Source organism: Linepithema humile, chromosome 5 (assembly GCF_040581485.1).
Source record: "Linepithema humile isolate Giens D197 chromosome 5, Lhum_UNIL_v1.0, whole genome shotgun sequence".
NCBI classification, from domain to species: Eukaryota; Metazoa; Arthropoda; class Insecta; order Hymenoptera; family Formicidae; genus Linepithema; species Linepithema humile.
In genome coordinates, this window is record NC_090132.1 from 5,976,818 (window position 1) to 6,001,617 (window position 24,800).

Below are 24,800 nucleotides of genomic sequence, written 5' to 3' on the forward strand. Positions count from 1 at the left end.
AAGGCTTTATTCTCGCGCACGCGAGAAGCTAGGGGAGACTACTGTTGCTCAGTTGTTGGGGCTCGTGAGCATGGAGCAATTAATAATAATCCACGGAATTAATGCTAATTACACGCTCGCCCGATAATAATGTCCGTGCATCGCGATGTCGTTAGTTAACATGAAAAAAATCGAGCATCAATGCGCTTAATTATTAGGGTACGCCGCGATTGATTACGTCGAGAGCGATTTACTTGTGTTCGCTGACCCTTCCTTCTCCGCGGCTTCGTTCTTTTTTAATTGTTCACGGCGATAATGTTACTTAGTACGAGTCGTGAAGTAATGTTACTTATCGATCTTCATGAAGTGGTAAGATGGTAGGACTGTCACGGTGATTGAGAGCCGCTTTAATTCCCCGTAAATCAGAGTCCCGCTGATTAAAGACAAAAGGTGAGGAGAGGAGGGGAAAGCGCGTAAAGTGCGGCACGAGATAGAGAAAAGGAGGTGCTGAAAGCCGGTCTATATTCGCGGAGTATAGGCTTCGCTTCATATTTGTAAAAAAATTATGGAGAGTCTGTCGCGTGTCTACTCGCAGTTAAACCAACTAGTTTGGCCTAAGCTACATCCTATTTCCATCTCTTTCTCGCTCCTTTTTCTCTATATATCTTCTTCCGTTCTTAGACTCCTTGAAATATTTTTCTATAGCCCTTATTGTACCTATAAAATTCTAAATGGTGCGATTTCGTGTGAAATAATCTAAATAATAGCCAAGTCGTATCGTAATGGCAAATTTATGTATTTTCTTAGATCCTACTCTGAAAAATGATTCACTTTTTTTTATAATAGAATATTTTTTGTAATAAACTTACGAGAGACTTCGAATATATCGATGCTTGCTATCGATAATTATCGACAATTTTCTTTTAACTTTTAAAATGCAAAATAAAAATCAAGCAACGATAGACTAACAGAGTAAAACACGCTCGTAAGAAAAAGGATCTTCGGAAGATCAACAACTTGCCGAAAATGGCATTGGGACTATATATCCCAACAATTACCATTATGTAGCTAAAATCGGTCCGGTTGTTGGGTAGCATAATGCTGTATTTAATGGGCAGCAGTGCAAGCCGTATGTGTGACACGATATACGAGGCCGAGTCAACATATATCCTGTCAGATTTTAAAAATGCCCTGATTTACAATGACTATTGTGCTGTCCGCCGCGTATCTATTGTCGCGCCCTTGCAACAGCCATCCAGGTACTTTTCTGTCTAACTCCGCGGGTAATTCTCCGTTCCCACTGTCTGCATCCTGCATCCAAGGATTCTGTATCGCGTGTCCCGAATAAACGGCTTCAAAGAAGGCTTAACGATCAAATGCGATCAGATCGAATAAAATCAAGCAAACTGTGACAAGTTAAATCCTGATACTTGTTCCAGCTGAAGAAAGTAATAGTTGGTAGTGTCATCTATATCATTTAAACAACTCAGAGATGATTATTAAATATAGCATCAGTCCGAGAGATTTGAATTGATTAAAAGCTATTCGAGATTAATCGATACAGGGTAATCGACTGAAATAAAAACAACTGTATCTCCGTTTCAATAGTTATTGAAGAGGAAATACTTCACCGCGACTATGAAAACTGAATAATCCTCTTGGAAAATGTTATCTTAATTGGTTAAATTGTCGCAAAGAGAATATACGCTCATCGTAACTATCCAAGAAACTGTATAAAGTGTCGTACGAATAATAATGACGCCCTTGGGCGAAACAGCGAGCCCTTAAAGATAAAAAATGCACGAGGTACCTTCGGTCGCTTTCACGGGCAATATAATTGGCTGATTTTACTTCTTCAAGTCACGCATGCATACTGGTGAAAGAGATAAGTTAATGAAATCGTGCCTGGTTTATGAGTGTGATTGTTATGCGTATTCGTGTAATACAGGGTACAGTGTGAATTGATTAACCGATTCTCGATGAACCCCGGCGGCTTTAATTAAGTTATCGATTTATTTATATCCGACATTGTCTCCCATAAAGTATGATTTTTTGGCGACATAAGTAAGCGTTTACGTGACTCGTCACGTTCTCAATCGGGAGCTCCGACGTGTATTCACCGTCGAAGAAACGAATCGATATATCTACGATACATGTACGATTGTATGTACTACCGTCTTTGCCTTATTAAAAATTGCATATGTAATAATGCAAATAAGTAATATATGAAAATAATAGTTAACTTGAATAATCGCGAATTACTTTATGAATAATAGCATAAAAGAGAGAACATACCGACTAAAAATACAAATTTGACAGCACGCGAGACACAAATTCATTGAAGAAACCATTTCGAATAAATATATATGAAGAAGAACAAGTTTGAAATTACATCCTGTTATACGACTCATTTTTTTAAACAGTCCCACTTAAAATTTTAGCGCAACGCTAGTAGCACAAATGGTTAGAATGTTTTATTAAATTTTATTGTTTCTACCGCGCATCTCTTGAATATTTTAGGCGCGCGATGTTTACTCGGCAAGCAGCCAGCAAGAATTCTCTTGAATCGTGGAACTTGGAAGTTAGCACGTTTTAGCGTCACCGTTGTCATAAATTCTGCTAAGTCGAACTTTGATGCCGAGTTCAAGGTAAACCTCGTGCGGTAGCTCCTGGAGAAACGTCTAGAGTGAAGCGGAGAGGAAGGCGAGCCGGCCTGGCTGATTGTAAGTTATATGCGACGTGCTTGCTTTATATCTCCAGTGCAACTTTCCGCTCTCGTAAAACTACTTCGCTCTCTTCTCTTTGCATTTGCTGCCTCCGAAAGTGTATCGTCTTTTCAAGTCGAATACGTACGCGGTTTTTAACCTTGCAGATTACTCAAACTCGCTTTAGCAAATTCATACTTGATTATAATTCACGCTTGATTATAATAAAAATTTGTACAATCACTGTGATTGATAGTGAAATAAATTAAAACGTTTTTACAAATAATATTTGCAAATTGATAAACAATTGAGCAATTATACACGTGTTCACTCAAATTTAATTCAAATTAAATCGTTTTCCTTATTATAAAAGATGGATTTTCTTTAAATTAACGTAACAAAAAATACATATGAATAAGAATACACGTTTCACCGATAAAACATACGAATTATGAAATCACTATCGAATAAACGATTTTACAAGCAGTAAGATATTTGAAACTATCGGAATTGAAGGTACCTAGGGGCGATCTTGCTAAAGAAGAGGCAAGTGGTCGAATGTGTTATTCTTCGGATGACCTGAGACGCTTCCTTATACAAACGAAGCGAAGTTGGGCGCGGCGTTACCCAGATCTCGGGTCGCTGGCTGATGGCCATAATCTGAACAGGCTGGTGGGGTCGGAGGCGTGGGGCCTGGGGTTAACTTATAATAACAGAAGTTGCTCGAGAGTTCAGTGACTGGACAGTACCTGGAAGCTCGGACAGCTACGACAGGGATGAGGGATGGGTCGTCGCCAAGTGTCCAGCCAACAGAATGTGAGCTATAGTACCAGTACAAGACGTGAGACCTGGTCTCACGTGACCACCGACAAACTAACCGTGGCGTATGCTGCGCAAACAGTGTCGAACTTTGGTGCAAATCGCGAATTTAGAACTTCGATATGTCTTGGTGATACTGCCGGTAAATTGGCCGGCACGATGGAACGAATTTCTTCCCGGTGAATACATCCTGGGACACGTCCTAGTTTGCCGGACAATACATTTTGCGATCACATCGGAATGAGTAAAATTTTAGAAGTAGCTTCATGTATATCTAATCTCCTGACTTCGATTATTTCAGTTATATTCTCGCGCTCTTCTTGTTTCTCCACCTCTTAATATCGTGTAAGTTGAAATTAACTCCGTCTTTTTAAAAATGCGATAAAATTTACTGTGTTTCAAGAAATTATTTCTCCGCTGGAAGATAGCTGTACAATTTTTTTGTTTAGACCTCAATTTTAAATTTAATTCTTATTTCGGCATTCCGTTTTTTTTCACAAGTTTATTTTCGATTTAACTTGCATTTGTTTAAGGATTAATCAAATAAGATTTTATGTTGTACAAAATAAAAAAGATGTAATAGCGAATTAACTTGCCTTGGCATGCACTTGAATTGCACTCATAGAGTAATTCGAAGCAATGTTTGCCTCGGGCTCTGTCGATCGCGTTCATATCTTGCGGCGGTGACGGTGCGCACGGTGGGTACTCATTAAAAAATATCGAATCGATGTACGAACACACGCCTTACGAGGACGGCACCTGAATGATAGCCTTCATAAAGTACGATCGGTAAACAATTAACATTCGCGTAGCCTACGCGCTATCGCGTTACGAAGGCAAAGTTAAACGCCTAACTCTGATCGGTTTTAAGAATTTGCCCGAGGATTGTTACTTCGTTAAATGACAATGACAGGCATTGGCTTTAAATAATATCACGCTTATACTCTATAATGTTGTACTTGTTAAATCTCAACTTTATCATTTTACTGCCATTTAATGTCCAAGAAAATGATCTAAAAATTCACGAAAATGTAAATATCTTTGAGAAAAGTGTCTGCATTCAGTGATTATTTTCTAAAATAATATTTTGTAGACTCTAATGTGTATTTTTAAAGGCAAACCTCGACATCGACACTTTTTTCCATCGCTTCAAGACGATGGCTCGTTCCCGGTTATTCGAATTCGACGCACCTGTTAATCAAGCATTGAATAATTCACTTAGAACAGTTTCTCTTTTTCTCAATCAAAGTAAAGATCACGAATTATTATACGCGGTCAGCTTACTCATTACCAGTGAATAAGTCCGGCGAATTAACGAGGATTATTAACTTTTGCCGAGTGAGGTCGTACCTTTTCTCGTGATCGGTATCGATACGTATCAATTACAGGACGAGTTAATGAGTTCTCAAGGATCGCCGCGCGCGTAGCTCGCTACTGCGACACATGACGAGAAAGGGACGGGGCCGTGTATCTGCGAGTATTTGACGAGGGATCTAGAGTGTCGAGCCGGCCAGAGGAGAGACGAGAGAAAGGGAGAGGATGAGCGAGAGCAAGAGAGAAAAAAAGCAAGAAGTTGATTGAATTTTACCGCGGCACTGTGTTACCCCTACGTATACAAGTGCTCCGCGTGTGTGCACCGCGATCCGCGGGACACGTGTGTATTTACAATCGGCTGCAGATACTTACGGCACCACTTTCGATGTGACGGTGTTATAAATGGGAATTGAATCGAACCACAGTCCACGCCTTCCCAAGGTTATCGCCCGGCTGAAATCTATAGCCCAGATACAATCTAGTAGACACGCTCCGTAAATTCAATTACGCATTAACAAAAATCGCTGCTATATACCCCGAGGACGACGACGGCGGAGTTGGCGCAACGATGGGTGGGGAGAGGCAGCGGGATAAATTACCGTCGGTAAGATGAATGGTGACGCGATATTAATTCCGATTTTCGTGCCGAGGACTTATTAACGCAATTCCGCGCGTAACCCGTTCCCGCGGTTTCAGATTTAAGGTTTCCGACCGGAGCGCGGCTTTTACAGCTGTATAATTATGAAAGTTAGTACGCTTCTGTTTGTCGTACTTGCGCGCGCGGGAGAGTCGATGTCTCCCACCGTCGCGGCGCCGCGTATAACTTCGTATTAACAAAAGCGTACCGACAAGACAACGCGGCACTATTACGCGTTATTTGAATGCGTTACGAGCGTGCATAATGAAGTGCCTTCTGGCATTTTATTGTACCCTTCCTGTCTGGTCTCGCGCATCATTTGGTACGCAGCTGGGTAATCATCCGCTCGGCATGATAGGACCGAGGCTACTGGGCGTGGATAAATCTGTAAGCTCAATAAGGGTAACTGTGATTAAGTGCTTTCGAGGCTGTACGAGACTCCTCGCGGCGGCAGCGACGACAAAGATTTATGTCGCTTCCGTGGAAACAGTGCCGCGGGAGTCGATGATCCGCGAAAAGCGATATACGCACCGGCAATTACGCACGTGAGACTCTGATAGAAGATTCAAAAAATTTCAGTCAATCGCCCGAGCATACATTAATAAATTACAGCTGAATTAGAACGTGGGTTCTCTTACACAAGATAGAAAAAAATCAAAAGTTAGATCGGATAGCGCTTAATACAGAATAGTTCAAAAGACCGAGCGCGACATTTCCGAAAGGAATCAGATGCGTCATTAAGATTACAATTAAAAATAATCGCGTAATAAAATCGCACATTAACGTAACGAATGCGAGACCATAGTTCATCTTCCTCTGACACGATTTGTCGCAGGGTTTATATCGTGGTAAGCAATTGGGAACCCGTCCAAGTCAAGCATTCCAATGTTATACGAAGAAGGTCGCACTTGCTCCGCATAATTAGCACGTCGGAGGATTGCGCTTCTTTGTCCGCGTGGCGACGATGCGCATGATTCTCTGACTGTAAAACTCTCTCTCTCTCTCTCTCTCCCTCTCTCCCTCTCTCTCTCTCCTTCTCCCTTTCGAGAGAGATACCATTACGTGCCAATGGAATTACTAGCACGGAAGGCGCAGTCACAGCGATAAATCATGTTTAATCGTAATTCGAAAACTACAGCCAGCTGTCCCGTGATCGCGTTCAAGGAGCGTTCCTTGAGGAACTCGTTTCGCACTCATTAACAAATATATAGCCGACGAGAGCAGATTAATACTCTGATTATTAATCCTCGAAAGCGTCGTTCTTCGACTGCACCAGGAATAAGCCTTCATCAGAAGCGACAAAATTATATTATTGATATTGCTACAAATTTATTCTTAAATACCGTCGTGCATACGCATTTCGATGTATATTTATTTTTTTTTCTGACATTAACATTTCTTTTTATCAGTAACGCATTTACTTAAGATTTATTTAGATTTTTATAGTTTTTGCACTCTGCCTTATTTAAAAATAATATCAAAAGTTAAAACGATTAATCTAAACTGCTGACGCGTTGTGATAAAATGCTCGTTTCTTTAATTACACAAAAATATGACCGTCTTTTCATGCGTTAATTCTTGAAAAGAGAAAAATTGCAGGCACTACGTCACTCAAAGTTTATTTTATCGTCGCCACGAGCAAGGAGAAAAAGAAGGCAAAGCAAGGTAACAGCGTAATGAATACCGAATTTGTATCGACTACTTTGTGGTTGATTATCCGCTCAGATCCCCTCCAGTCGGCGCAACATTACTGCCCGCTCGTAAACATCAAATTTAGCTTGACAAAAACGATGGCAATTAAAAGTGCGTCCTGATTACTCTGCGATCTTGTCAACAAAACAAAAAAACTAATCTCCAATATGCCGCCCCGAGCGGAGATACATCAACGACTTAGACGAGCGCAGGCAGTACACACCACTACGCAACAATGTACGATAATGAAGAATTATCGCCGCATAAGACATGGAATAGGCGCTGGGCTACTCGTTAGTGCATCAGGATCGTAAAAATCATCGCGATTGCGCGCAAGGACCCGGTATACGCTGCGGGTTGCATCCGACCAATCGGATTCCGACGCGGAGGACCGCGAAAAGGCGCAACGAAGTCACTTCAAAGAATCTAACGGCGCGCGGCGGGCCAATGTCTGCCTGGAGCTGCTCGAAATATGTTCCTTTTGTTCGCGTTACTGCTGTCTTTCGACGATTCTTCGAACTGCACTCATCCGTGCTTCTCCGTAAATTCCAATCGATAGTAACTGCATCTTTGAGTTATCCTTGTTGCTGAGACTTACTCGCGACATCGGATTTCTTGACGCATACGAAAAATCAATAAGAATGAACTCTATGTCGAAATTCGGGCATTGATAAAAATTGAAGCGATATAAATTAACATCACGTGTAAATAGACAATGAATCCTAGCGAAGACTATCTCGGTAGTCATTGAACATGTCGCCGATGAAGTTTAATTTCCTTCCCGTAGAATTTATCGCGCGCGATTTATCTCCGGATATTTTAGTCGCTTTTCAGTAGAGATAAGACGACGCGGCCTCGCGGTCGTTAGCCTAATTTGACTAATGACCGAAGCAATCGACGCCGTGTTATGTTCGGAAGGGGGGGAGAAAAACGCGCGGCAGCTAAATTACGCACCCGCAAAGTGTCACCAACCGGCCATACGAGTCGCCCGCACTCATTTTCAGCGGGCGTCGTCAGTCTTAGTCTTGCGTGCTCAGATAGAGAGCGGCAACGGCAGCGGGCTGGCTTTAGGGAGCTACAGAGGGCCGGGGACGACACGACGGCAGCAGCGGCCACCACATACGTATTAGGGGCAATATTTTAGCGGTACTTTTAATTTCGCCGTGATCGTAAACATTTCGACGCATACACACGAAGAGGTGTGCGGGACGGCCAAGGAAACGGAACGGACGACCCGAGAGCTGCGTATTTGCATATTTTAATGAGGTACCGGGTGTATAGTGCCGCGGGAGCTGCCGAGAGACGCGCCACGACGGCAGCAGGTAGCCCTGGTAGGTTTCGCTTCGACCAACGTCAGACCCAAATGCCGATGATAATGTGACGCGCGAGCCTAATGCGTTCCTGCGAAAACGCGACGCGGCGGTCGCATATCAATTGACTCACAGTAGAATATACGAATGCCTGTGAATATCGCCGCATTTCCGACAACCCGAGTCTCTTCTCGAGACATCCTACTTCGTTTTATATAAGATGAATTGGTTTTTGTAGTCGACTTCGCTGGAGTGTTATATTTCAATTACAAACAGCGTTTATAATAAAACTATCGTAATTTATTGGGAAATAATAAAAGAAATATTTTAAAATTACTAACGCAGATCTAGTAGAACAGAGAAGCATTCGTGTCGCGTGCGAGCACGGCGCGGACGTTGCGTCGTATTAGATCCAAATTACGTTCGAAGAGATGTTGGTTTCTTTTATTACGCGAAAATTTGCAACGGTCCGTTCTCCTCCTCTCTCGAAAATCATGTGAAATCCGTGAGAAGCGCAAAACCGGTCCAACGTTCGCGCGCACACGTGATTCTCGCTCTCATCGAAGCCAACCGCCGGCCGATCTCCTTTACAGCGGATATTCGTGAACAGCTCGATCCACGCCGATCTGTCCTTTCCTTTTGCAATGTATACCGGACACGGCCGCTCGGGCATCCCGGACCGAAAGGCGTTAATTATAATTAGCAGAGGCGAGATTAGTAATTAACACTTGGGGGTAATCGCGAACGTTGCGTGAAGACGCACGGACGGAGGAAGCATGTGCGAGTTTGCGGCCAAGCGTGTCCGTGATAGCCGTGAGAGTGTATGCACGCGGATAATAACGGCTGGCCTGGCCAGCGAGGCTGGCTGCGAAGAAGGCAGGCGAGGCAAGTCGCCCGATTTATAACGCAGATAATAATTGCGGGCCGAACTTAATATTCATGAGCCAATCAGATTTGCGTTCCGAGTCGACAGGACGCCGGAGTCTTCGCCCTTTCCAGAGATTCATTGTGCCGCGCGACGACTACGCTGCGTGAATTTGGCAACTGCGAAGAACTGCTCGCCCAGATTTTTTCGAATTCGTCGTGAATGTGCTTGGAAAGCAATTCTTTCGGGAAATTACTTCTCTTAATTTTATACGTAAATCTGTGCGAATGTAATCAAGAAATTTCAGAAATAATTAACAATTATAAATACGAGAATATATATCTTCTTAATTCAAAATCTTGCACATATTCTATAGGTAGATATATATATAGGTGTAAGCAAAACATTTTTAATGTTGCGTGACTGTACGTAAACACCGTAAAATTACTTGGCGTACTGAAATAAATATTTCTTGCCGGGGGATATTCTCTTTGATCGAATTAAGCGAGTCAAAGCTAATGCTATACGGGCTTCGTAACGCCAGCGTCACTTAAACGATGGAGTCGCAGCAGCCAGGCGAATCGCCGGGTCAGAGAGCCGCCTAAAACGGTTATTATGTCGGCCGATTGCGTTCGCAGCTCCGGTAATATTAACGTCAATTCGAACGTAAGAGGGTGGCCATCGGCGCGCTGTTTCCTACTGATGAGTCACTTTGAGTGAGCGGCTACCGGCAGTGATGGACGCTAGTAGATAGTCATCGCGCGTATCGTACGAATTATGGGCGGGAGGATCGGCGTGCACAGATTGAGAGATCGATATGGTGCTACCTTCAGAAGATGCACTTAGTTTTATCAATTATACCAGAACATTACACTTTGTTTAATCCTTTTCAGAGTATAATAACTTTTCTATTATATTAGAATACCTACATCGACAGGCAAATAGTTAAAATAGTTGCTAGCTAATTTGGCACAATATCTAATAATATTTCTTTTATTAAATTTTGTAATTAATTTTTCCTACTATTACAAATTCGATTTTAAAATCGACTTATGTATCTTTTGACAATTTCTAAAGCAATTTTTATTTTAAGATTGATGGAGAGATTTCAAGATTCATCGATAGCAATCATTGGCTCATTCGAGCAAAATTAAAGATCTAACTGCGACCGAGACGGATGTTGCTATGCATAAATATGAAAGATTTGTATGTATAAGCGCGCGTAAAAATTACCGCGCACCGAGTTATGCGTAAATATTTTCTCGAGCGATGGTACAACGTAAATACGCCTGACTGACGTTAATTGTGCATAATTTGCCGCCTGGCCTTCATCCAGACCACTTTAACGAAACGCGTACGTTACATATACGTCTTAGGGCACGGTTCGGTCCGCATACGAATGAGCGAACCAGACAATTCGCCGCCATTTACCGCGAAACCGTCTTCACTCGATGTCATTCTTGGCCAGCGAAATTGTCTCAACAAGACGCAAAGAATTTGCCGGGCTCGTTTCGTAGTTTCAAGACATACTGATTCATCATTCAATCAGGACAAACATTCAGGATAAACACGTCACATGAAAAATAGGATTGCGATATTTATACTGGATTTGTTTCTTATTTGTTTTATTATCCATTTACTCCAACATATATTTCTCGCCGTATTATATTCGGTAAACGTTATTTTAAACAAAACTGTTATTTTACGAGCGATAAAAACAGCCCAGCAAACGCGGAAGACAAGTAGAGCGGGCAAATATATGACGCGCAATCGTCGGGAACGCTGGCGCGATCCTTTCGCCGGCAGAAAAAAATAGCCGGAGTTAAAATATTTAAAGACCCACGCGGTTTAAATACTTCCCCGTCACAGCGGAGGCATTAATAACTAGAACGAAGTGGTTGAATTATCCCTCTGCTCCGTGTTTACCGCGTCTCACCCTCTCTTTCCGTCGCACGCTCTCGGCACGCCGAAAACGCCGCGGAAAAAAGCGTCATTTGCAGAACGCGGATGACATTTTAATCGCGGGCGCGAGCGGTGCCCGGGCTCCTTCTCGTTGCTCGAAAAAAAATATGGCCACCGTTTTCAGCAGGGGGGAAAGAGAGGTCGGTGGGTGGACGGGACGAGGGGGTAACAACAGGCCGCGGCGCTTCGAATTTCGACGGCCGCACGGACACTGCCGGCAGAGCAGTTTGGCGGTCTGCGGGGCCGGCCGAAATGGCCGGAAGCCCCGGGTGTTTGTAAGTTTCGGCTAATAGAAAAAAATGACGAGGTGCCGGGGTACCTACCCCGTGTCCATTTCCAGCCATTATTTTTATTCCGGTGCGTTTTACCGGAATGGCCGCTCGGCCGAGCCGCATGCACCGCCATCTATATACGGGCACGATGGAATAGTCTCTCTTGTCCTCTCGCTCTCTCGTTCTCCAAATTCACCCTCTCCCGCGACTCGCCGCTCTTACGCGACTCTCGTCCGCGCTTCCAACGCTTCTTCCTCTTCCTCTCTCTTTCTCTCTTTTCCTCTCTTTCTCTCGCTCTCTCTCTCTCTCTCTCTCCCTCTCTCTCTCTCTTTTTTTTTGGTCCTTTTCACTCGCCAGCTCGCTCGCGGCCGTTCCACCACGGATTTACACACTTTTTTCGGCCGGCAACTGTCTGTCATTAGGCGCAGCACGTGGATCGACGTACGAGCGAAGCCGCGATGGGGATAGGGAACGAGGGAGAGCAGGGCATGACAGCGAGTCGGGGATGGAGACCGGTTGTGCTCGGGAAGCGCGTTTAACAAGGACAGATAGTGATTTAATTTTAAAAAATTGACGAAACGACGCTAGCTACGGGCCGGAGTGGGGCCCAACCGTTTCTCTCTCGCGATTGCACGCCTGTGTAGGTATGTGTGTATGTATCGGGGCATTGATTAACTTTCGACAATGTCAAATCGTCGGCAACGCCACCCTCGCCGACGTTCGCCACGGCGAAGCGTTGCAACTGCGTTTTTTAACTCATTTGTCTGCATTTTCGGCGCCGCTCGCGCCCCAACGGGGAGCGAGCAGGAAGCAGGGAGCAGAGGGCAGAGAACTGGACCGCCGTAGCGCGCCACGACCGGTTCGAATAACGCGGACAAATTACTACGACGCTACTGCATTCGAGCTGTGTCGAGGCTAAGCGATCGCTGGCATGATTTCGGGTCGGAGTAATGGACCATGATTTTGCAGATTCCCGGAGAAACGATGTTTTAGGAGATCGTTTAATCCACAATGTGTAGATTTATATGACTCTCTTTTTCTCGAAGGGTATTGCATAATCGAGACAGAATTGACGCGTGAGTGTCATTGATTGCGAATATAAAAAGAAAGAAACGCGCGGAAAGAAAGCGCGTCTTTGTTACTCTCGTAATTTTCATGAATTTAAGGGATAGCGTAAGTATAAATGAAATTTTATATCCTATATTCACTGCACCGATATGAGGGATAAACGATATCTGTGTAACACAGAGATGTATGGAAAGTGACTCGTTTATGTAATAAATTATTACGAAACCGCTGGCGCGGTTGTATCGCTTGAAACCCTGTGACAGAGGGAATCTAAAAACCAGGAAGTTTTCGCGAAACGATGTATAGCAACGACTAATGAATTAACGCGCGTGCGGTGGGTACGCTTTGAAAAAGACCAGCGGCAGCTTTCACGTTACTGCCAGCAGCACGAAAAAAGCACAATGTTGAATTATACGACGGCCAGAGGGCCGCCTCGCGGCGGCTTTTAATGCTAATTTAATTATTTAAGCTTTTTATAAGTCAATTAACAGACGCTTCGTGTTGCACCAGTGTGGCGCGCATAAGCGCCCGTACGAAAGTTTTACCGCCCGAATTCGATGTGGATCGGAGTTTCCTTGTTGTAATGGTCCAACGCGCGCTCCTTTATTAACTGTCGCTATCAAGACTCATAATTATAATTTGCTATCGCTCGGTTATGCAATCAATTGTACAAATAATAAAAAAATACACAATCTTGTTGAAATTTAATCATTATATTAGTCGCACATCCCTTAAAATACCCTGCGCACTATACTACGTTCGAGTGCTTAGATCGCCTTTCTTCTTCCATTACACGCTTCATCGTTCCACGCGTTTCACTTACGGAGCTGATTTCCCCTCTTCCAAGCGCGCTACCACGTTTCACAAGATCCCCACGCACGACGCATTGCATTATAATAAGTTATTAAGTCCAGTCGTAAGAGGGTGGCGCGGGAGAAGGTAAAGGCGCAGTGGTTCGCAGCGTTCGTTAGTGGAAGCCTAGTGGTGGAGTGGTACGTGTGGAGCGACCGCGCGAAGGGATAGGGGGAAGGGGGTCCGAGGATGATTAAACCCCCCCGAGACGGTAATTTTTCATGTCCGATCATAAATTACCGGGCTGCACTGCCTCCGCATGCGAGAGACCAGTGTGTTACGAGTTACGAGAAAAATTTCAGCCGGTATTATAATTAGCTATGTTAATTATGCATTAATTTATTATCCAGCGCCGCGCGACGTTTTAATTATAATCTTGCCAGGGCCGCGGGGGCAGCTTGAAAAGTAGTTTGGTAGTTTCGAGCCGGCGCACTCGCCCTACCACCTACTTCTGATTCTCCTTCTTCGTCCGTCGTCGTCGTCGCTGACGCCGTCATCTTTACTCCCGTCGTCTTCGCTCCTCTCCTCCTCCTCCGCCTCTTTCCTCCTTTTTTCACGGCGACCGCGCAAAAATAATTTCATTCCAAAGCGCGGAGTTAATTAGATTTCTTCGAAATCCACCGTCACTTCGCTGACTCGCCGAGGTTACGAAGAAAGAGTATTATTCTCGGCCGTCGTCGCTTCATTTCGTCAACTGTTGCAATTTAAGCAACGAAATATCGAATTCGAGAGGCGCCTTCGTTTTTATCAAGAGAAGCGACTTTTTTAAAACTTTTCCTAACTACACTATCAAGAATTGATCATCACCGTGAAAGACGACGACTACTGTAATTGATCCTTGGAATTTTCCTCAGATAAAAAGTTGGTTTGTTAATTTCTTTCAGCTACTTTTTGTAAACTGCTATAAATATCAAATATGTATACAGCAATATTATGAACGACAAAATTTATCCCGGATTTACTTTAATTTAATTTGACACATGATTGCAAAACATTTGTCTGAAACAATGTCTCGCAAAAGTAGTACATCGCATTCATTTAGCGTTATCTTCAATAACTGACCGTCGTTGGTAAAAACGAGCTTATTCAATATATGTATATATATATGTATATATATATATATATATATATATATATACACATACAATATATATAAACCCTTTTTTCTTTATGCATGTATTTTTTTCAGGCGTCAGAAGCGTTCGAGGGCTTTCAATTACGGTAAAATGCGCGGCGCGGGACGGTTTCACGGGAACAGTGCAAATTGGATTGCACCGTACATAAGTATTCAACAAATGAAAATTGATTCTGACGCGGTGCCATTAATAACCGCGAGGCGCATTGCGACCGTCATTTAATGAATGCAAGAACGCCGAAACCGGCGGAGCACTGTAGTGTATTTGTCATATTAGAGAAGTCAGGATAGACACCGCCCGTTAAAAGCACTTTACTGTTTCGCTAATTCCATTTATTAATACAATAATATGGTTGGGCCACTATTTAAATTCGGTCCAACGAGACACGGCCGCCGCCGGTTCCTCCATCAACCGAATTTCCACGATACCCGTTTTAATCCTGTTTTTCAAAGTAAACATCAATACCCAAAGTGCTTTCATAACGTTTACGCGTTTATCAGGCGCGGATACATATGATCGATCCGATAGATTGAATAATGCCGCCGATATAACGTTGTACGATTAACCGCCGCGTGTGTACGGCATTTGTATCTTGTTTAACTAATCTGATACGCATAACGCGAAAATATGTGGCAAGCAATATAATTCTTTTCATCGCATCTCTGTTAGATTTTCAGCTTTTCTTTTACTTTTACTTTTTATAAAGATCTGGGATGCTATAGATACGTCTTTTTTCATAAAATTAAAATGTAATAACTAAGTAGTCCCGTGATATAAAGATGTTATTTAACATAATACGTAATAATTTATTAAAATGTTTTTTTTTCTACTTTATGAAAACATTTTACGGAATTCAATTTTTAAAATCATTATATGTATAACACATTTTAATTCTAAGTTGCAACATATTTGTGGCAAACTGATAAGTTTCTAACAATGTATGGCTTTTTTCAATATTTTATTAATATTTTTAATTATTTTTTATATTATATTCAGTTGTTTATTGATATTATCTATTCGGTAGATCTGCCATTACATAACAAACCGACTACGTATGGCGCAAAAAATAATTAACGCGAAAGAAAAATTTACGTTGTATTTTATTCATTCATACACGATGTGCACATTTTGCGATAGAGGCGCATGTAACGGAGCGTCGCTTCATCTGCCAATATACGCTTACTGATTTACACAAAAGCACAATACGGTTGCGCTGTAGGCTGTACAATTACGTTTACGTATTTTTTTTTCTATGTATTATCTACGCAATATGTACATGAACTTTTTCGACATTTCGGATCATAAATTACGTGAATTATGTAGAAAGAAAAAAGTTAATATTTTATTATTATTTAAAAATACAATAGAGCAAAGAAAATGCATATCTTATCTTAAAATAAAGAAATCTTTTGAAGAAAAGAAAAGAGAATAATAATTATTGATCAGGTTTAATTGAATTTATATCGATACTAAAATAATTTGAATTGCGCGTGAAAAATTGCTTAGAAAATCGGAAATAGTCGATCACGCAAACAGGGATTCTTCATGCGGTCGATGCGAGGCACCGCGGCGAACCGCGTGCGGTTTCTTGCTGGTTTCCCGGCTATTTTTCGCGGCGTAGCGCGCGGCGCGGGCGAACGCACCGCAGATACGCGCGATATTTAATTTTCGTCCGTTCCTGGCCCGTATTAACCGGATGCCTCGGTACTCGAAGCGACGTGAATCCGATTTGCGCCGAGTATCACGACAAAGCGCATCCCCGGGGGCAGGCTCGGGCGAAGCGGCGCAGAACTCGTCGGGGATAATAACGATTTGAGTAGACGGGACATAATGCTAATTCGCAATTTGCAATTCTTTTTACGCGTCTGCCTTCACCCCCGCTCCGCACTGTTTCGACCGGCAGTCCGCGGACGGGACGGGACGGGACTTCCATTGGATTTCTTACTAACTATAACACCCGTACGACGCCTCTTGATTACAAATTGCTTATTATGCCGGTCGGGGGCCCGCGTTTGGTACCGATATTCGGTGGCCCTGCCCGTAATTTTCGATGCATAATTTATGGTCAATTTAATGAGCCGCGAAAAAGGAGTAAAGGGCCGCGGGGATTATTTTTAATTATCCGAAGAGGGCAGAGAAGAGCTGGACGGGTTCCCTGCTCGCTCCTCTTACCTTTTCTCTTCTCCTTCTTGTTCCTCTTTCTCTACAGTCTCCCAGCACGCCGTCCTTCGTTTCGTTCGATAATGTTTTATCGCCCGATGCTTCTAGAGTTATACTAATTATGCGTAATATAATCGGGACTCGATGAGGTGTGAGCGAGAGATGCGATTGGGGGTGAAATGCAGAGAGTGAACTTTGAAAGATGAAACTGTTGGTTATATGATCGCAAAAATATAGGTTTATCGTTCATTTTCATTTCGGGTACATTATCGACGTGTAAATTCTATATATAGTGACGTAATATATAACGGATAAATTACATTTGATTTATGCATGTGTTATAATACACCGCAAATGAAATGAGTTGAACGCAAGCATTTTCATCTGCGCAAAATTTCGATACCGCATTATGTGATATCGCCGAATATAATTGTCATTACGCGCTATGCATTATTGTATTTATGGCTCATCATCCTAAAGAGACAATCAAATGCAAAGAAGAAAATAAAAAAATTTTATTTTACTCACCAATTTTAGTCGCGTAAATATCTGGTTTTTCTCGTTCTGAAAAAGAAACAAAATAATATTATTATAAATAAAAAATACGATATATATTGTAATATATATGTGTAATATATAATTGCAAGACTATCACAATTCCGTATTACTTTGTCACACTAAACTTAGCCATTTTTATTTCAATAGCGGTATACGAATAACGCATCGTAATTGCGACAATCGCGTTGTTTTTAGTTGACACAGTATTTATTTCTAAAATACATTTGTTGCGATCGGCAGATATGTAATTCAAAATGTTAAGCGATTTAAATAGGCATTTTTACATTTTTTTTTATATGTTGAACGTATAGTTGAATTTTTAGAGAAAAAGCGATTTTGCACGGTTTCTAATATATCTTACGGTACAGAAAAGTTTAAAAGTTATATTGTTTCGTGCAACAGGACAAACATGTGTCCAGCTGTCTTCAATTTCAATCGTAAAGAAATCGGTGCAACGTCGACAATCCGCAAATCGGCATCAGCGGTATCGCGCGGTGCGTCCTCGCACCGTCCAGGCCGTCGTCGAAATGCCGTCGCACGGCCCGGGGCTCCGATAATTTTTTTTTTTTTTCATCGACGTTACTGCACTTCTATTTTCATTCCGCCTCACGTTCCGGCGCGGAGGCCCGCTCGTGGTGGACGAGAAAAAATGCAGCCCCCGAACACGATTGATAGGTACAAGCACACGCGCAGCTACCATGGACGTGTGTTACTCCGCGTACAACGGTTCGCGCGCGCCCGGCTCGCAGCGTGCGGAAGGTGACAGAAAGAGAGTACCGTCGAAGGACGAAGGACAGCGACGGGGGGAGGGGGGGAAACCCGTTGGAATAGGAAGCGAAATAGCGATGGATCACGAGAAAGAGAGAAAGAGAGAGGGAGAGGGAAAGAGACGGCCGACGCGTTACGCGCGCGCGTATAGCAATGCGGTGGTCGCTGTGCCGCCGCCGTCGCTGCCGCCGCGCCGCCGATGGGACGTTGCTCCTGCAGACTACGTAGTGTCGGAGCTGTTTTAATGCCAAATGTGTTTGTCCCAATGCATCAACCACTTCTGTCCCGATCCAAAGCCCTCGCACCAGCGGCCTCGTGGTGGTCCACGCTCCGCGGCTCCTCTCCCGCGCGCTCGCTCTTTCACCGTATCCGCTCTATCTCCATTCGCTTGCCTCTCGCTACTCTTGGACCGAAACGTGAGCGTGTATGCGTGCGGATACGCGCGGGCGTGCGCGCATCGTCGAAGAGGGCCGCATGTCCGGCCGTACGGCCGCGGAGATGAGAGTAACCGGCATCGGTCTGCATGTTCCCCACCCCCTCCGGCCCGCTGACTCTTCCTCCTCACCCTCCTGGCGGCACGACCGCGCTGGTCTGCGTGCTTTTTTAATGCTAAATGTAGCCTTTTGTTTGTGCGGGTGTATGGGAGATTCGGGTGAGAGGCAGTCGCCCGGCCAGCGCTTTTTTCAAATGCTAAACGCGCGCTTCGTACCCACCCATCCCGTGTGCCTGTGCTACGTGGCATCTACAGGGTCGCCCGGAACAAGTCAGCGAACAAGACAGCTGTGTGGACTGGTGATCGGTATCGCCCGTTTGGATGTCCGTGGAGAACGTTTCAACGTTGTACAGTATCTTGTAGCATTTTCATTCGAATTAAAAATGCGAATATTATACTTGAACTCCGATCATGCTCACATCATAATATGCATGATATATATCAATGTACGTTTAAAATTATGAATAATTACCAAGATATGAGATTTGCATATCATACATGCAATTGCGAGAAATGAAAAGAATAAAATAATGTCGAAAATTTTATTTAGTAAAATTTGTAATTATTATCATTAAATATTAATGAACGTATAAATGACTATTATTATTTCGTGAAAATGAAAATCACAATATATCTTTAATCGAGATATCGCATGTCATTCCATCTATTTTAGAATGCTTTATCTAGAATTCAATTCTGATTGAATAAAGTAATGTATCCGGTTTTTCTGTAATTCATGCAAGTAACACATTTATTTTTTATCTTTGATGGCCTACATACTGCATCCACTTTACCGTGATAAAACTGTAGATTTCGATAATAGCAGATTTTCCATAATTCGATTTTCTATTCGAGCAACATTAAAGGTGTCATTATCAAACGTTTTGTAATAATAAAAATGAGATGGTTGACTGCTTTCATATAATATTACGTTTGTTATGTTGACATCTATACATTCATACATAGCGTCCATCAAGATTGTCTTGACAATACGCGATTCTCCGCGGTTGGCCCACGAAAATAAAAATACTAAATCTAAAAACAAAAATCGAAAGAAAAGAACAGAAGCTCACCCATAGGACTGCACTTAACGTGCCAAAAAAAGCTCCGGCACTACAAGGGTTAATTTTTCCACGGGGTTTCCTCGCCGGTCGGGACGCCGCATGACCGCGTCGAAATTTTCTTCAAACGAACCAGTCCGACGAGCTGGTCGCTGTTGTATCGAGGAGCCACCGGGTACGTGAAAAGCTATAATGCCACCGAAGCAGCGAGGAGCCGGAGCACTGTGTGGGTCTGTTTTTCGCACACCGACCGGCCATTCTTTTGTGCCGCCCGTTATTGGTATTGGTCAGTGCCCGTTTCATCCGCGACATGGCGCCAGTGTGTGAGGGTGTAATATTTTTTACTCTTTCCGAACGCCCTCGTACCCCTTCGTGCCCGTCCCCGCCGATCGAGCGAACCCCAGCGTCCCTTACCCCCGAGCAAGCACCCTCGCCGAACCGTCGCATTCGTATGCGTGGGTTCGATAGGTATTGATATATTATTCCCAATAGTTCGCACGCCTTCTCTTTCCCTCCGACCGCCTTTTCTCTCCTCTCTCCCTTCCACCTGCGCGCACCTCCTCCCCCGCTCTCGCGCCACCACCGCTTTTTTTTGGCTGGCGCTCCGCGTTTTTTTCAATTATAATTCTTTTTCGTATCCAATCAATCATTAGTATTTCCATTGTCCTTCGGTATTTTCATTTGGCGTCGCACTCGGAGCGAGATGAAACGACGCGGGGGGTGGTTGTTCCAGTGGCGTTTCCTCCCTTCCTCCCCAGCCTCTCTCTCTCTCTGTTCCATGCACGACGCTGCCCCCAACCGCCGCATCAGTCGGTACCCCCTTGTTCCCCGGTGTATGTATGCCGCTGGTATAACGATGGCGTCGCCAGCGACGATTCGTTAATGCGATTGAATATTAATTCTCACTTTGTCGACGCCTCTCCTCCACTTTTCCGGGATTTTTTTCTCTCGCGGGATAGTCCGCCGCGTCTGCCAGACGAACACCGCGGGTGACGTACATCCGTCAGCGCTGACACATCTCATTGACGGCTGAAATAATAGATGGCTTGCCTTCCGTCGTATCGGTGCGCGTTAACGATGTATATAATCCTTTTCCTCTATATCGCCTATGCCGTCGTTCCCGAGAGTAATCGCGTCACACCCGCATTAAGAATCGGAGCAAATGTTTGCATCAATTTTCGAAAAAAAAAAAAAAAAAAAAAAAACCATTTTCAGCCGTCTATTCTGACAGCGTTGTAACTTTTTTCGTTAGTATTACTTGCGCGCATTCAAATAAGTATGATAACTTGTATGACTACGCAATTGATTCCGTATGATGATGTGATAATTTATATGATTGATTTCTGTTTCAGGTAAACCTAAACTTTATGTCAGAGATACATGTTTGTTTTCAAATACGCAGGAGACTCGATAAAATCATATTTACGTTATCGGTTCTCATTTATTAATATAATATCATATCGATAGTAAATATGGTATTGTAAAATATATGGTATTGTATAATATATACAATGGAAATTCATATATGCAACAAGTACCAGAGAGCGGTACGGGGGAGCGCCGATTTTCCATCTTCGACTCCTCCGGGTTTGTAATCAACCCCCCGAGTTCTAAGTACGCGTTCATAGAGCGAGTAAAACGACTTGAAAAGTGTAACAGACTATTTCAAACGCGGTTTCGCGTTATCAGTGACCGCTTTAGCACTTGAAAATTGCCTCGCGCTTTTTCCACGCGCGACGCACTTAATAAAACATACTCGCTTCTCCTGCTCTCCAGACCTCTCGCACCTGTCCTTCTTCCACTCGGCGTTCCCTTTCTCATTCACACCACGCCGGCTCGCCCGTGTGTACGCGGGAGCACACACGAGCGCTTTACGCGCGTTTCCACTGTTTTCCTTTCCCTTCCTCTTCCTTTCTCTTGGTCACGCTTCAACACCTTCCCCCCCATCCTCGTTCCTCTTTCGAGTTTTGTGGTGAACGAGTCTCTTTATCTTCCTTTCTTCCTCTGAGTCCCCTACAGTTTTTTTCTCCCTCTTTTGTTGGGCAATCTCCCGACCTCTCTATCTCCTACCCTTCTCGAGGTTTGCCCTCCACTGCTTCCTTCTCTTTCGGATATACTATACTTCCTACCTGGCGTTGGTATCTCCTACTCGCTCACTCTCTGTCAGTACCACGTTGGCAGAATTCCCGACCGCTCCAGAGACAGCCAAATAAATGTCTCTCGGACTACTTGCACCGACACTTCTCCGCTACGCTTAGCTAATTCGGCACCGTGTACCGTACAAAACTTTGTAACCGAGACTGGCAAAGAATGTTTGGAAATTGGCCAATTAGCTGCGCAATTTAATTTTACTTTCTTTCTACGACAGTGACCATGTTGCAATACATCAAATATCTAAAATATGGTGCGATATAAATAATTTGATTCAAGTTACATTATACGTAAGCCAATACTGGGAAAAACTTTGTTTTGTAAGATCATTTTTTTTACGCGATATATCTAATATTATTTAGTTTCGTGCAAACTTATTTCAGCCCTGTGGCAATTTCTAGCATGCTGGTGCGATTAATAATCGCACGAAAAACATGCGCAAGATATTCTATGGATTTCAAAATGAATAAATCCTTATCATGACACGTCGCAGGCCGGCAGTGCCCGATAAGCTCCGAATGAACTCGTTAATGCCGACATTCCTATTACGCTCACCAACTTTATTGGGTAAAAACGCTCTCCCTTCCGCTGTCATCGCACTCTTGTGCACGCGACAGTCGCGCACTGCGGCCGGATATACATACGTGTATACACGTGAAAGGAAGGGAATACCGCGACGTTGGCTGAGCGCGCCGTAGCGCGGTGCTCTCCCGATGGGCGTGGATAAACGAGCGGAAAAATGGCGGGGTTTGGAAATGAGATTTGCTGGTAAACCGACAATTTATCGTAGGTATCTGCGAAAGCATCTCTTGACGTTCCTCTGACCAGAGTTATAATTAATACGCTCTCGTCACAGTGCGCCCGACCAATATTCCGTCGCGCCCACACACGTATACAGTCGGAGCCGCACCACGCGGACGCCCCGCGTACGCGTATACGGACGACAGCGCGCGAATCTGTGTGGTCGCGCTCGCGCACCGACGTGTAACCGGTTGTTGATTAAGTTTGAATGACTGATGCCGCAAAAACACATTAAAACTTGAATGAGTACAGATGAAAATTTAGTCGCTAGGAATCAAGAGACCGCAGAGGCAAATGGCCTGGCGGCCGCACATACGCGCGGACGGAACTTCCTCTTCCTCCCTTTACCCTTCGCGCGTCGGCACCCGGCGCCGTTCCTCTCTCTTTTGCGATCGGATGCCCATCGAAATACAACTACGCGAAAAACACTCGACGATTGCTATATCCGCCGCCCGGAGGCACTCGCGTCTGGTCGCATACCGCAACGGAAACAGCCCGTGTACTCGGTTAGCTTTCGACGATCGTTTTTTCGCCCGATCGATGAGTCGGCCAGGAAGATCGTGGCCTGGCCCGAGAGGCGGCTTCGAACTTGATTCGGGTAAGCGAGAAAATAGAGCGTTTGCACGGCTAAGTCTCTCTCGTTGCTATCGCAGATTTGTTCTTCGTGATGTAGCGATTTTTAACTTTGCATATCATAGATGTATGTCATTTGCCGTAACAATCATGAATTATGTATCTCTAATTTTACAATATTTATAGCTTTCTCACGCGTGTATCGAACAATTTAGGATAATAAATGTGATGCAAAAACAGCAGCCTACCAATTTCTTCTAACAAAAATTAACATGGCCTTCTCGGTCATTTCATCTTAATTGTGTCTACTCGATGTCCAAGAAACCTTTCGTTGCATAAAAACAAGTTTACTGTCTTAAATACGATCATTTCTCAGTTCTCACGATAAACGTTCAATAAAACGCGATGTAGCAATCTATCGTGAGCAAGAAAATCCACGCACTGTCATGAAACAATTGAATAATAAAATTATTCCGATTGTCGTCTCATAAATACTTGAAGATCAATGAAAAATCACAAATCTATTTTAGTGAGCATTCACGAATGGAATGGCAATGGGGACCCATCAAGCGGCAGCGACTGCAACGTAAAGCAATAGCAGTAAGGGCAGTGATTGCCGGAGAGATCCGCGAGATGATCGTTTCCTCAATAAAAATCGTCAACCAGATCGTAGCTCACGCACCGATACGGGACCGTACGACTCCTTGTCGGTCCAATCAGGGGCTCCCATCGCTTTAATGTATTCAAATGTAAGCGGTAGCAGTGTTTATGTCTTGACATTGCAAATTGTAGCGGCTGCGCCATAACTTATAGTAATTGCTGTACGCCGTAGTAATTATTTATACCCGTGATATAGCGCACAGGAGTTACTCACAGTCGAGATCTATATATACCGACGTCGAGGACTATTGTACACGTAAATATCAAAAAGGAGTGAGCAGAGTGTGATATTAAACCCGAATTTGAGCGCACGAATTGGCGACTTCGATGCCTCGCGCCAGTAGAACGGTACCGCTAAGAATCGAAGAAAGAAACCACAAGCGCAAAATCCATGATTCTTTTTTTAAAATAATTTGATTGTTTTCTTCTTATATTAACAGGGAATATAATAATTTTTGAGAAAAATGACATTCTCTTTCTATCGCGTGATACTTGAAGTTACACAAAGCATTTTGATATTGCAGCGTATAATTAAGTTGTAATGATAATATATATCTGTTCTAATGTATAGATAACAGTGCAATATATTCTACGAATAAGTAAATGTTTATTTTTGTTTTATATTGTTACGCTATTACTCTTTTTCACTTTAATGCAAAATCAGACGAAAATCATTGGAAACTTGACAATTTTACGAATGCGAGTGCATAATACATTGTCAGATATGTTTGCAACACGTGAATAATATTTGTAATATTATTCGACAGACATTCTTCGGCAATTGCATTTGTAAAGAAAAATTTTAATCTCAAACATACATGCTGCCATCTCACTATCAATGCTCGAACTTATATAGGATTCCAATACGTTAAAACTGGTTGTAAATAACACCATGTCACAACGACAACTACATATTTATGACTATTTAAATCAGCCAGATAAAACAAATGTTAAATTTGCAATA

The 24,800-nt window shown here is 43.3% G+C and overlaps 1 protein-coding gene across 7 annotated transcripts in view; it reads right to left on the reverse strand.

Annotated features, from left to right (window-relative positions):
- pdm3 (pou domain motif 3) overlaps positions 1 to 24,800 on the reverse strand; it is a 292,867-nt gene that overhangs the window by 186,901 nt on the left and 81,166 nt on the right. For all 7 annotated transcript variants that reach the window (XM_067356113.1, XM_067356111.1, XM_067356108.1 and 4 more), the window contains one exon: positions 17,300 to 17,335. The gene's annotated coding sequence lies outside the window, so the exon portion shown is untranslated. The remainder of the gene's footprint in view (positions 1 to 17,299; positions 17,336 to 24,800) is intronic.